General features: G+C 49.7%; 1 pseudogene; it reads left to right on the top strand.

Annotated features, from left to right (window-relative positions):
- The first annotated feature begins 4122 nt into the window (after window positions 1-4122).
- Window positions 4123-5381, top strand: LOC122136381 (annotated as a pseudogene).
- Window positions 5382-5597: the final 216 nt, after the last annotated feature.

Raw genomic sequence — 5597 nt, 5'->3', positions numbered from 1 at the left:
ATAGGAAAGGCTCACGGTTCAAGAAAGGCGTCCCGTCCCTGGGGGGGGAACCCCTCCATCGGAGCAAAAGCCTCGTTCCTGATGGGAGGGTGCAGAGGAGGAGAGCGCTGAGCGAAGCATGCCCAAGCCGCAAAGCATCCTGAGAAATGTCTCACGAAGTTCCCTTGCAGTTTTTTGCAGGCGATTGCAAGAAATGTCTGTGTTGTGTATGTTCAAAAATGCAATAAAGTCCCTGTGACACCCTCACAAAAAAAAAAAAAAATTTTCTCCCTCCTCCAGTGATAAACGGATTTTACAAGCAGCGCCGTGAAACCATCAATAGAGTCGGGGGCTCGCAGCTTTCCCAAGGTATGGCAAATGCTCACGCCCCAGTGTGGGTTCAGGTGTCAGACCCCCGTGGCTTGCCTCTCTCTCGACATCTCTCGCACACCATGCAACGTTCGTGTCGCTCAAACATTCAGCAGAAGGCCCACACACCTCATTGGATCGGCCGAGGACGATTCCTCCCTCTAACACATACAGCGCTCCCACTCGTCCCGTGAGCTTTCTGAAATACAACCAGGCAGCGTCGTTTAGAATTTCTGAGGGCGAGACCGCTCCACCCTCGGTGTGTTTTTTCGTGACCCGCATGGCGGTTCCATTCCCGGCAATTTCGGTTGGGGTTGCGGAACGTCCAATAGAGAGGAATGGCTACACGCTTCAGTTTCATTGCAGACCACCCCCCGGTTCAATGGCGTTGTCGATCCAATGAGAGCGGACCGCATCTGAGCCGGGGAGTGCGTACTAGATTTTAATGTCCGCTCTGACTCATTTCAGGCTGGGCCCTGTCCTGTAGCACTGAAGGGCATATCAGAGACTCCTTGGGACGGAATGGCTGTGGCCGCGACGGTCTGTCACCTTGGTCCCCCACCTCTCATATGCGCCCCTCCAGTTTCTTTTTTTTTATGGCTGGAAAATACAAGTACTGGGAAGGGCGTGGAATACGGGCCCCCATTGCCCCTGCGTTGTGGTCACTCGCAGGTGCTTAAAGCGCGCTGAGACCCATGGCAGAACCCTGACTTTGTACCAACGCAGCCCCCAGATGGGGTCTGGTCACGCGGTGGAAAAGTGGTCACGACGGATGCGTCGACGATGGGATGGAGGAAGCTCACTGCGACAGCTTTACCAGCATCGGGGCTACTGGACAGAGTCAAAGAGGACATGGCACATAAATCTCCTCGAGCTGAGAGCGGTCCTTTTTTTGGCTCTCAGAGTTTTCTCATGCAAGTCCGGGGGGCAAAAAATCACGTCTTGATTCGCACGGACAACATGTCGGTGGTACCGTACATAAACCGAGTACACTCAAAAGCCCTTTACACAAGACTGGCAGCCACACCTTTTGCAGTGGGCCCCCCCCCGATTCACCATCTGCTCTCCATTCGAGCAGCGCATGTTCCGGGGGGATGCCTGAACAGCGGCACGGAATATACTTTCGAGGAACGGGATTTTTCACGGAGAATGGAGACTGAACCCTGTGACAGTGAGGCTGATCTGGGAACGTCGCTCTCGACACTATTCAGAGCGCAAGTGATGGCTCTTTCTGCTTTCCCTCAGAGTCGGAGACTTCATTGGATGTCACACCCCGAGTCAGGTGTTGTGTCCGGTGAGGGCTTTACGACTCTATCAATGGTAAACATGGATTCTAAGTAACCTGATTGGATTCCCCATATGGGAAATCTACATCCAATTCCCTCGAGGCATGGTCGCAGGGGTCCCCCCCCCCCGTAATCTGATTGGTTTGGGGATCAATTTTTAGTGCCTTGCAAGAAACTGTCATGGTAGCTCCGCCAAGGCTGAGCCTTTTTTACTTCGCTGTTTTCCACGGCGTTGTTCTATACATTTCCCAAGGCGTTAACGCCATGTCGAGAGACCGTTCTCGAGAAGGAATGTCCCCCCCCTACGGTTAACGGTCTTAACCCTCAGTTCCCCCCTGAGAGAACGGGAACGAGACATGGCGTTGGCCGCCGTGTTCACTGCTCAGGTCCCCCCCTGCTGTACTGTTCAGTTCAGGTCGGAAGATTCCTGAGTTTATGCCCCCAATACAGTGGCATTTATATAGTGGTTGGGGCCCCGCCCCATTCTCCGTCCTTGGGCTGGCATTGGCAGTGAGAGTTTGCAACTTCACTGGCATTGTGCAATAAGATTTTTCAGGTAGGTTAGGAAAAGAAGGGAGTCCCCAAGGCGTTAACGCCATATCTCGTTCCCGTCTCTCAGGGGGGTACCGAGGTTACGACAGTAAACCGGAGATGTTTTACAGTTTATTGGGGGGTCCGGGGGGTTAGAACAACCAGTAATCTGGTACCCGTGAACCACCATTTGCCCCTCACGCAGTGCAACACATCTCCTTCGCAAGTCCAAAAGTGTGTGAGAGCTGGGGGAAGAAAAAAAGGCTGAATATAATTTTACGTTTTTTTTTTTTTTTATACTAATAGACTTCATTTTGACAGCCATTAGATTTGACACCTAATGGCTTCTCCATACATACCCATGTCTAAAAATGACATGAAACGCATTCACATTTTTTATGGGGTTTCATGAACTGTCTGTTTTTTATGTTGTACTATTCTCTGAGGTCTACTTGCTGTTATCAAGATTTGTACATTAAAAAAACATAATTTTTAAAAGTAAGGGGCCTATTTTTTCTGTCCCTGTTTTTGACCCCCCCTCATCAGAAACGCTCTGTTTAAATAGATGTGGAGGATTGGTAGACTCTTGAAGTAAAGAACACCCCCACTGCTGAGTAAACTGCGTGATTAGCTAACAGTTGTTGTGTTTGACAGCGTTACATTCCTCACAGATGGGACGCTGCTGTGATTTGGGTCAAAAAAACACATAAACTCAATACATTTACACTTTACATTTATGCATTTTAGCAGGTGCTTTTTAGTCAAAGCGACCGTACAGTGCCTTGCAGGCTATACATTTTTTTTTACCTAAGGTGTTTCCCTGGGAATCAACCCACAACCTTTTGGTGCTGCTAACCGCAAGCTCTACCACTGAGCCCACTATCATGCAAATACATATCAAGTGATCTGTAATAACGGACAAAGTGACAACATGGGAGTGATGTCACGTAATGAACAACGTTTACTCACAATTTTATGACATTACTGTTGGACCCCAATATAGTCGCACCAGCATTATCTTTTAGTTTGCATACTCTTGTCTGGAAAATCCGCCTCCATTATTTTGCCTTGTTTGTAAAATTAATTCTGCATTCACCTATCTCTCCTAAAATACTGCATGCATGAACTCGGTGGGGGTGGGGCTAAACAGCGGGCCAGTGAGGTAGAATCGGGGGGGATGGGGCTTAAACAGGCAGTGAGGTAGAATCGGTTGGGGCCGGGGCTAGACGGGCAGTGAGGTGGAATCGGTGGGCGGGGCTAGACGGGCAGTGAGGGTAGAATCGGTGGGCGGGCGCTAGACGGGCAGTGAGGTGGTGGGAATCGGTGGGCGGGGCTAGGACGGGCAGTGAGGGGGGAATCGGTGGGCGGGGCTCTAGACGGGGCAGTGAGGTGGAATCGGTGGGGCGGAGCTAGACGGGCAGTGAGGTGGAATTGGTGGGCGGGGGGGGCTAGACGGGCCAGTGAGGTGGAATCGGTGGGCGGGGCTAGACGGGCAGTGAGGTGGAATCGGTGGGCGGGGCTAAGCTAGACGGGCAGTGAGGTAGAATTGGTGGGCGGAGGGAGCTAGACAGGCAGTGAGGTGGAATCGGGCCATTCTGGCAGACTGGCTTCAATAAGCTGTTCTTAGACTAACACAAAGATTTGAGTTCTGAAATGTACAGGATGTTTTTATAGAACAACGACCACTTATATGTCTAAACATTAAGAGGAATTTTGGTTTTTTTTCAGTTCATGACCCCTTTAAATTGTTATATTTCTTAACAATAATTGTAAAAAAAAAAAAGATGTGTATTTTGAGAGTCTTAAAGCATTTTCAAAGTTTAAATTGCTTACTAAGAACTAGGACTTATTTATATATTTATTTTTTAGAAAATCTTTAATATACCCGTCTCTGGGTCAATGCAGAGGTGAAAATTTAATCTTCCATTACCTTGACAGTCATCAGTCTGATTTTAATATTTTTTTTTTTTTATCATGTTTACTCCAGGCCTGATGCAAGTGAAAGAGGAGAGCGAAGAGGAGAGCGAAGAGGAGAGTGAGGACGATTATCATCAGCTGGAGGATACTCAGCGTCTCCTCAGCGGACAGAAGATCTTGAGCTGCTCAGAGTCTGGGAAGGGCTTGTCTCATAAGAGAGCTCAGAAAAACAGGCGGCTTTTTTTTTTACTTCACCTGCCTCGAGTGCAAAAAAGAGCTTCGAGTCCAAAGAGCACCTGATGGACCACTTCAGGATTCACTCCGGAGAAGCTGCACGGAGACCGAAACCAGTCTGATGCAGAAAGCGGCTCCGGGAACGGTTTTTGCAAACTGCCCTTCACCTGCTTTTCAGTGCCAGAAGAGTTTCGCATGTAAAGAGCACCTGATGGATCACTACAGGATTCACACCGTGGACAGACCGTTCCCCTGCGATCAGTGCGACAAGAGCTTCATTCACAAGCAGAGCCTGAAGAATCACCTGAGAGTTCACACCGGCTTGAGGCCGCACGTTTGCCATCTGTGTGGCAAGAGCTACATCCACAAAGTGAACACAACCTCACCGATCACATCCGGATCCACACCGGAGGAGAGAAGCCCTTCGCGTGTGATCAGTGCGGAAAGAGCTTCACACACAAAGGAAGCCTCCTGCATCACATGAAGATCCACACCGGACTCAAGCCCTTCACCTGCCGCCAGTGCGGACGCCACTTCACACACAAAGGAAACCTGAAGATTCACATCCGCATTCACTCCGGAGAAAGACCCTTCACCTGCCCTCAGTGCGGCAAGAGCTTCATTTATCACGGAAACCTGGTGGGTCACCTGAAAGAAGCACTCGGGAGAGAAGTTATACCACTGCACTCAGTGCGGGGAAGAGCTTCGTCGAGAGGCTCGGCATCTGCAGAAACACGTGAAAAAACACACGCCACTGAGCGGCCCTTCGTGTGTTTCTTCAGTGCGGACGGTGTCGGCTTCTTATGGCACCACAACTTCAAAGAGCACCAGAAGATCCACACACGGAGAGAAGCCGCACGTGTGCTTCGACTGCGGGAAGGCCTTCACCAGACTCATATACTTGAAGCGGCACCAGAGGATCCACACCGGAGAGAAGCCGTACAAAGTGCGCTCGCTGCGGGGTGTGCTTCACCGTCTTGGACTCGCTCAAAGCACACGAGCGAGTGCACACCGGAGAGAAACCCTACGAGTGCCCGCTGTGTGGGAAGTGCTTCGGACGACTGAGTACACTACTGACTCATAAGAAGAAGCACTGTCCCAAACTGACGAAGTGAATGTCACTATTCTTGCAGGGAGTCTTCATAAATGTTATTTAAATAACATTGTATCTGCATTAATATCCTTTGAGGAGTTGTTCATTAAAAATTGAAAATCCAGGATCAGGATGAGTTTGTTTCTGCATCAGGTTTGTAGAAATGTAGCACCAAATAAACCGTCTCA

This window comes from Cyprinus carpio, chromosome B2 (assembly GCF_018340385.1).
Source record: "Cyprinus carpio isolate SPL01 chromosome B2, ASM1834038v1, whole genome shotgun sequence".
NCBI lineage: Eukaryota > Metazoa > Chordata > Actinopteri > Cypriniformes > Cyprinidae > Cyprinus > Cyprinus carpio.
Note: the sequence above shows the minus strand (reverse complement) of the source record. Positions and strands in the feature narration are given on the sequence as shown.